The sequence below is a fragment of the Mandrillus leucophaeus genome, unplaced genomic scaffold (assembly GCF_000951045.1).
Source record: "Mandrillus leucophaeus isolate KB7577 unplaced genomic scaffold, Mleu.le_1.0 Scaffold55, whole genome shotgun sequence".
In the NCBI taxonomy this organism is placed as follows: domain Eukaryota; kingdom Metazoa; phylum Chordata; class Mammalia; order Primates; family Cercopithecidae; genus Mandrillus; species Mandrillus leucophaeus.
In genome coordinates, this window is record NW_012105919.1 from 2,464,387 (window position 1) to 2,472,990 (window position 8,604).

Below are 8,604 nucleotides of genomic sequence, written 5' to 3' on the forward strand. Positions count from 1 at the left end.
ACTGCACTCCAGCCTAGACAGCGGAGCGAGACTGTCTCAAAAAGGAAAAAAACAAAAAATCAGACCATAAATTGAACTTATAATTTTTTTTTTTTTTTTTAGACAGAGTCTCGCTCTGTCGCCAGGCTGGAGTGCAGTGGCACAATCTCGGCTCATTGAAACCGCCAACTCCTGGGTTCAAGTGATTCTCCTGCCTCAGTCTCCCAAGTAGCCGGGACTACTTGTGCATGCCACCACACCCAGATAATTTTTGTATTTTTACTAGAGACGGGGTTTCACCATGTTGGCCAGGATGGTCTCAATCTCCTGACTTGTGATCTGCCCGCCTCAGCCTCCCAAAGTGCTGGAATTACAGGCGTGAGCCACTGTGCCTGGCCTAAACTTGTTATTATATAATATTTTTTTAAAAGGCCAGGTATAGCGGCTCATGGATGTACTTGCGGCAGTTTGGGAGGCTGAGGTGGGTAGATCGCTTGAGGCCAAGAGTTTGAGACCAACATGGTGAAACTCCGTCTCCATTAAAAACACAAAAAATTAGCTGGGTGTGGTGCCGCAAGCCTGTAATCGCAGTTACTTGGGAGGCTGAGACAGGACAATCACTTGAACCGGGGAGGCAGAGTGCAGTGAGCCAAGATCGGACCACTGCACTCTAGCCTAGGAGACTCCGTCTCAAAAAAAAAACAAAAACAAAAACAAAAAAACAAAGAAAAAGCTCTTGAACACATTTGCACATAGATATACACATAGCACCAATTTACATCTGCCAAATTAATACTGCTTTATAATATCCTCTAGTAGTTTGTGAGATTTTTGTTCTAGGCTTTCTCTCTCCCCTATTTATTCTGTAATAAATTGAAGCTGCAAATTAAGCCGATCCTTCCAGAATCTCCAGTTTCCAGTTAGCCTGTTTATGCCGTTTTGACTGTACCTCTCGGGGCACTGGCAGAGTCTGCACTCTTACAGAGAGAACACCTTAGAGCCTGGATAGTCTTGTTCCAGAAGCAGCTTTTCTAATGGAGCGAATGTCCATGAGGCTCTGGATAAAGGAACTGAGATGTCAGTGTAAATGGCTGCTGCGGACTGAGCCCCAAGCTCCCCAGGGTGAAGGGGCCAGCACAGTCCATTGAAATGAATTCCCAAGACCAGCCTTTGGGTATAGTGGGGGGAAACCCTGTGGCTTTCTTCTTCCTTTCTCTTTATCAGCTCAGGCTCAGGCACCCCATTGAAGTGGGAGAGGAGAGAGGGAGAAGTTAGAAAACTCCATGAGAAGACGCCAGGCTTGGTGGCTCATGCCTGTAAGCCCAGCATTTTGGGAGGCCGAGGCGGGCAGATCACCTGAGGTCAGGAGGTCCAGACCAGCCTGGCCAAGATGGTGAAACCCCATCTCTACTAAAAATACAAAAACTAGCTGGGCGTGATGGCAGGTGCCTGTTAATCCTAGCTTCTCAAAAGGCTGAGGCATGAGAATTGCTTGAACCCTGGAGGTGGAGGTTGCAGTTAGCCGAGATCATGCCACTGTGCTCCAGCCTGGACAACAGAGCTAGAGACCCCTTCTCAAAAAAAAAAAAAAAAAAAAAAGGGAAGACTGGCAGAGGGTGGATATACAGGACCCTGGACTCACACAAAAGTAGCCTCAACTCAGCACTCTCCTTTCCCAAAACAACAAAATCGGAACTAGGAGCTGTGTCTTTTACATTCCCAAGTCCCAAAGTTAGGGGAGATAGTAGAGCAGAGTGGTGATGAGCCCAGGTTTTGGGGTTAGATGATGTCAAGATTGAGAATTGGCTGAGTGTGGTGGACTGCAACTGATTCATCCCAGTGCTTTGGGAGACGGAGATGGGAGGATCACTTGGAATTCAAGGTCAGACTGGGCGACGTAGCAAGATTCCATGTCTACAAAAACAAATAAACAAAAATTAGCTGGGCATGGTGGTGTACCTGTAGTCCCAGCTACTCAGGAGGCTGAGGCAGGAGGATCACTTGAGCCCAGGAGTTTCAGGCTGCAGTGAGCTATGATCGCATCACTGCACTCCAGCCTGGGTGACAGACAGACCCTGTTTATAAAAAAAAAAGAAAGAAAAGAAAAAGGGCTGGACACAATGGCTCACACGTATAATCTCAGCATTTTGGGAGGCTGAGGCAGGAGGACCACTTGAGCCCAGGAGTTCCAGATCAGCCTGGGCAACATAGGAGACCCCCAAAATAAAAAAAGTTTAGCCGGGCATAGTGGCACGCTCCTGTGGTCCCAGCTACTCAGGAGGCTGAGGCGGAAGGATCACTTAAGTCCAGGGAGGTTGAGGCTGCCATGAGCCATGATCACACCACTGCACTCCAGCCTGGGCAACAGAGTGAGACCCTGTCTCTAAAAAAAAAAAAAAAAAGAGAGAGAGAGTGAGAGGGCTGGGTGTGGTGGCTCACGCCTGCAATTCCTGCAATCCCAGCACTTTGGGAGGCAAAGGCAGGTGGGTCACCTGAGGTCAGGAGTTTGAGACCAGCCTGGCCAACATGGAGAACCCCTGCCTCTACTAAAAAAAATAAAATAATTAGCCGGGTGTGGTGGCAGGTGCCTGTAATTCCAGCTACTCGGGAGGTTGAGGCAGGAGAATCACGTGAACCCAGGAGGCAGAGGTTGCAGTGAGCTGAGATCCTGGCATTGCACTCCAGCCTGAGTGACAAGAGCAAAACTCTGTTGCCAAAAAAAAAAAAAGAGAGTGAGAGAATGGCCTTTATCACTTATCAGCTATGTGACCTCAGTCAGTGCTGGCCAAGTCCCATCCTGTCTCCACTGCACCCTGTTTTCTTGCTGTGTAAAATGGGTTCACTGTAGGACCTGACAGGATTGTGGTGAGGACTGGATGAAACATAGAAGGCAAGTGCTCAGCATGACGACTGTGGGTGGTGGGTTGTGCGAGCCAGCAGTGTCGTCAAACACATCAAAACCGCAGGACAGGACTTTCTTCCACTTTTCATTCTCAGCAAGTGCAAGGGGGCTCTCTTGGCTCTGTGTCCTACTAAAATCCAACACAGGTTTGGGGTCTCTAGATTACCACTCTGGCTTGCCTGATTAGACAACCAGTGCTGGAAAAGAGGCCCCTCATAGGGATGTCCTGCTGGGATTTTCCTAGTCCACTTGGGTTCACACAAGCTAACAGTAATCCAGTGAGGCTCATTAGCATCCCTTACCTCCCTTCCCACGAGAATGTTATGTCTGAAGGTGAAAAGGAAACTTTTTAAAGAGGTAACCAAAAAGTCAGCCGTCTCCTGTGGGCCATAACAGAGCTAACCGAGAAGGAGGAAGGGATAGTGTGGGTTATTTTTTGGGGGGACTGTTCTGTTCTTGAAAGCGGTGGAGCATTCTGATTGACAATGGTAAGGGGCAGAGGCGCTGCAGAGAGAGGAAGAAAAGGACAGGAGTGAGCCGTAGCATTACTCCAGCCAAACAGAGTCAGGAATCTCGCCAGCGAGAAAGTGCAGGATTGGCAGCCACCGAGAGATCCTGCATGGACTTTTAGGAAAGATTCTAGGCCGCAGCACGGGGCCTCCTCCGTCGCAGCCAGGATAATTCTGGCATCAGCCCCCGGCCCAGGCGTGTTCCCACATAATTGAAGTCGAATGTGCTCGGGGAGAGGCCTCCGCATTCTTCCTGGCTGCGGAATCCTCAGTGCCCTGCAGTTGGCCCTGTTTGGGATCAAAGCCAGTTCGTGTTGATTTTCCGCAGCATGGAAACAAATGCGACCAAGCTGTTTTCCTGACGAAGGCATTTTGAAAAGAGGATCTTAATTTTTTTCCCCAAGGACAGGTGGGGTAGGGAGGTGGGGGAGTGCCACGTGGCTCCTCTCTTGCTGTCCCTTTTGCAAACAGCTGGGCTCATAGCGTCTGCGTGAGCAGAAACTGATCAGTTAGAATAGAATACAGCTACAGCTAAGGTTGCTTCTATCACAAAAGATAATTCCTAAAAAATGCTGCTGGAAGACCCGCGGGCTGCGTGTGATAAGTCACAATTTGGTTGCTCTCTGTTGGAGTGCTTCCAAGACGGCAACTCCCCTTTTTCCTCCTAAAATTTTCCGCTTACATGTCTTCACTTCTAGGTCTTTCTCTGTAATCTGTTGTGCCTTCAAAATTAATTCTGTCCCTTCTTTTCAGTTAGCACTGAAGCCTTTTAGTGCTAAGCATTATGCTAATGATGTAAACTGATACAGGCGAGTTTCTTAAGTTGTGGAAACATCTTTTTTTTTTTTTTTTTTTTTAAGACGGAGTCTCACTCAGCCGCCCAGGCTCTAGTGCAGTGGCATGATCTCGGTTCACTGCAACCACCGTCTCCCTGGTTCAAGCGATTCTCCCGTCTTGGCCTCCTGAGTAGCTGGGATTAGAGGCACCCACCATCATGCTTGGCTAATTTTTTCTTTTTTCTTTTTTTTTTTTTTTTGAGACAGAGTCTCCCTCTGTCACCCAGGCTGGAGTGCAGTGGCCCGACCTCAGCTCACAACAAGCTCTGCCTCCCGGATTCACGCCATTCTCCTGCCTCAGCCTCCTGAATGGCTGGGACTACAGGCGTCCGCCATCACGTCCCGCGAATTTTTTCGTATTTTTAGTAGAGACGGGGTTTCACCGTGTTAGCCAGTATGGTCTCGAACTCCTGACCTCAGGTGATCTGCCCGCCTCGGCCTCCCAAAGTGCTGGGATTACAGGCGTGAGCCACTGCACCTGGCCGGAAACATCTTATTCTTTTACAGGGGACTTGAGTTCTCCCAGTTCTCTAGGGAAAACCTGAACTTTTGCCTATTGGGCCGTAACCAAGGAATTGAGAATTACAATCAGGAGTTGATATAGCTGGGAGAGCAGTGGTGTGATCATAGCTCACTGCAAACTCGAACTCCCGGGCTCCAGAGATCCTCCTGCCTTAGCCTCCTGAGTAGCTGGGACTACAGGCATGTGCCACCCCTGGCTAATTGTTTTTAATTTTTAGTAGAGACGAGGTCTGTGTTGCCCAGGCTGGTCTCGAACTCCCAGCCTAAAGTGATCCTCCCATCCCAGCCTCCCAGAGTGTTGGGATTATAGGTGTGAGCCACAGCACCTAGCCTGGGCTCTTCCTTTTTAAATTAGGAAACACATGTACAAGGAAATCTGGTCTGGAACCTGCTGCTGCTTCTGGGCAAAAAAATGGCAGAAGACGTCTTCACAGAGGCCAGAGGCCAAGTTGGAACTGTTTTTCCTATTTGGCATTTATGCTCAGTGCTATAGGTTTACTTTTATTTTTTATTTATTTTTATTTTTTGATGGAGTTTCACTCTTGTTGCACAGGCTGAAGTGCAATGGCATGATCTCGGCTCCCCGCAACCTCTGCCTCCAGGGTTCAAGTGATTCTCCTGCCTCAGCCTCCCGAGTAGCTAGGATTACAGGCATGTACCACCATGCCCGGCTAATTTTGTATTTTTAGTAGAGACGGGGTTCCTCCTTGTTGGTCAGGGTGGTCTCGAACTCCCAACTTCAGGTGATCCTCCTGCCTTGATGTTCCAAAGTGCTGGGATTACAGGCGTGAGCCACTGCACCTGGCCTGCTTTTATCTTTTGAAAATACAACACCCAGGCTGGGCGTGGTGGCTCACGCCTGTAATTCCAGCACTTTGGGAGGACAAAGTGGGTGGATCACTTTAGGTCAGAAGTTCAAGACTAGCCTGGCCAACATAGTGAAACCCCGTCTCTACTAAAAACACAAAAATTAGCCAGGTGTGATGGTGGGGACCTGTAATCCCAGCTACTTTGGAGGCTGAAGCAGGAGAATTGCTTGAACCCAGGAGGCGGAGGTTGCAATGAGCCGAGATCCAGCGACTGCACTGCACTTCAGCCAGGGTGACAGGGTAAGACTTGATCTAAAAAAAAAAAGAAAAAGAAAAAACAACACCCAGATTTATCTTGAGTGTGGTCAACGTTCATGTTCTGGGATCTTGCGTGTGATTTCACTCTTGGACTTCCCCTCCTGGACAAACCTCCCTGCATTTGTTTCGAGGCAATCTTGAGCTGGATGGGAAAGGAGTCTTGGGTCAGGGGATTTAGAACAAGGTCTGAAAAGAAACAAAGCTGCTTCAGTTCACTTAGTTAGTGTGGTAATTAGCCTTGGAGTAACAAATGTTATCTGCACCAGCGCAGCTCCGTGCCAAGTACCAAAACCACATTTTCCAGATGATTCCAGTGAGTTTTTCACTCGAAGCAATTCAACATTAGGCCCCAAAGACTGCAATCATCTTGTATAAAACAATAGATAGTTCATCTCTTCCTTTCATGCAGCAAGAATGCAAAATCTAGATTAAGAACCAACAGCAGAACCCCTTGCATGTCCTCCTAAGCTTCCAGAATTACAGGGAGAGACTACTCAATATTCATGAAAAGCATACTAGCTACAATAATTCTGAAATAGTTTTGGCTTCTGGAAGTACAAGTTTCCAAATTAATGTCTGATAGAACCTATGGTCATAAATGTCTGTGAACATGTGAGTTTCAGGAATACAAGGTAAATAAAGGTTATCATTAAAACATGAAATATGGCCAGGCGTGGTGGCTCACGCCTGTAATCCCAGCACTTTGGGAGGCTGAAGCAGGCAGATCACTTGAGGTCAAGAGTTTGAGACCAGCCTGGCCAGTAGGGTGAAACCCCATCTCTGCCAAAAATACAAAAATTAGCCGGCATGTAGTGTGCGCCTATAATCTCAGCTACTCGGGAGGCTGAGACACAAGAATCACTTGAACCCAGAAGGCAGAGGTTGCAGTGAGCTGAGATGGCACCACTGCACTCCAGCCTGGGGGACAGAGCGAGACTCCATTTCAAAAAAAAAAAAAAAAGTTGTTGATTATGGCATTAATCAGGATAGAGGCCAGCCCCCACTCCAGTAAAAATTAAAAGCCTTATGTAACTTCCCTGAAGTCCACTAATGCCCAAATGCAAAGAATGCTTTTCACTTGCTCCAGGGAGACTACAGAACAGGGTTTGGGGGAGGCCAGTGCGTGGGGGTGGGAGGTACAAAATCAACTTCACCTTGCAGAGGAGAAGGAGACACTTGGCCTTGGCTCTAGGATAAAACTTGGGATTCCTAAAGGACAAGCTTTTCTCCCTATTACTGCTTCAGTCTTTACTGTCAAAGCCATATCTGGGCCGGGCGCATTGGTTCACACCTGTAATCCCAGCACTTTGGGAAGCCGAGGTGGGCAGATCACTTGAGGCCAAGAGTTTGAGACGAGCCTGGCCAAAGTGGCAAAAGCCCATCTTTACCAAAATACAAAATATAAAAAATACAAAAAATGGCTGGGCACAGTGGCTCATGCCTATAATCCCAGCACTTTGGGAGGCCGAGTAGATGGATCACTTGAGGTCAGGAGTTCGAGACTAGCCTGGCCAACACGGCAAAACCCCATCTCTACAAAAAATACAAAAATTAGCCAGGCGTGGTGGTGTGTGCCTGTAATCCCAGCTACTTGGGATGCTGAGGCATGAGAATTGCTTGAACGCAGGAGGCGGAGGTTGCAGTGAGCTGAGATTGCGCCACTGCACTCCAGCCTGGGCCATAGAGTGAGTCTCTGCCTCAAAAAAAAAAAAAAAAACAAAAAAAAAACAGCTGCATCTGTTGATGTAACCATTATATAGGTATTCTGGATCTCCTATTTCAAGAATTTTCACAGGCAAGCATGAAAATAACTGGCCAGCAGAAAAAGTCTGCCACAGAATACTCGGTAGCTTCCTAAACTCGATTAAGGTGACAGCCTGGTCTCTGGGTGGTAGTTTAAAGGACCCCAGCACTGTTAAGCTGCAGGAGCTGATTCTTAAGAGACTTTTAATTTCCCTTCTGCTGCCAAGAGAAGTGATGCAGCAGAGTCACTATGCAGCAGTTAATTCAGCTTTATCCTGGAGAAAACAAGAGTGACTTTTTCCTTTTTTAGATAAGCCCATGGACTTCATCGCACAAGCCAAAATATGCCACCAGCCCAAGCAACGTGGCATCGTGCATGGCAGCAGCCAAATCTCATGGATGGTATTTGTAGCTTGTGGAGCCTGACTGTACTAGGAGAGGGGTTTCTAAATGATGACAGAAGGTTGTTCATTCGTGATTTGCCAAGTTCTCCACACTCTACTAGGTGGCTGTGGAAATTAATTTCTCAGCCCTTTTGAGGAGGACAACTTTGTCATGCAAGCAGAGAGTGGGTAGTTGCTTCGGTGTTTATATATTGATCAATGTATCCTAACGAGTCACATTAATGACGGTTTCCCACCAAGAACCACTACCACCACCCCCCACCACCCCGCTAAACAATCTCAGCTTAGTGTAGGGCATGGGAAATAGTCTCAGGTGTAAAAATTGCTTTTCATGGCTGGGCGCGGTGACTCACGCTTATAATCCCAGCACTTTGGGAGGCTGAGGCAAGTGGATCACTTGAGAGGTCAGGAGTTCGAGACCAGCCTCGCCAACATGGCAAAACCCCGTCTCTACTAAAAACACAAAAAATTTAGCTGGGCGTGGTGGCACATCACAGCTACTCAGGAGGCTGAGGCAGGAGAATCACTTGAACCCAGCGGGTGGAGGTTGCAGTGAGCCGAGGTGGAGCCACTGCATTCCAG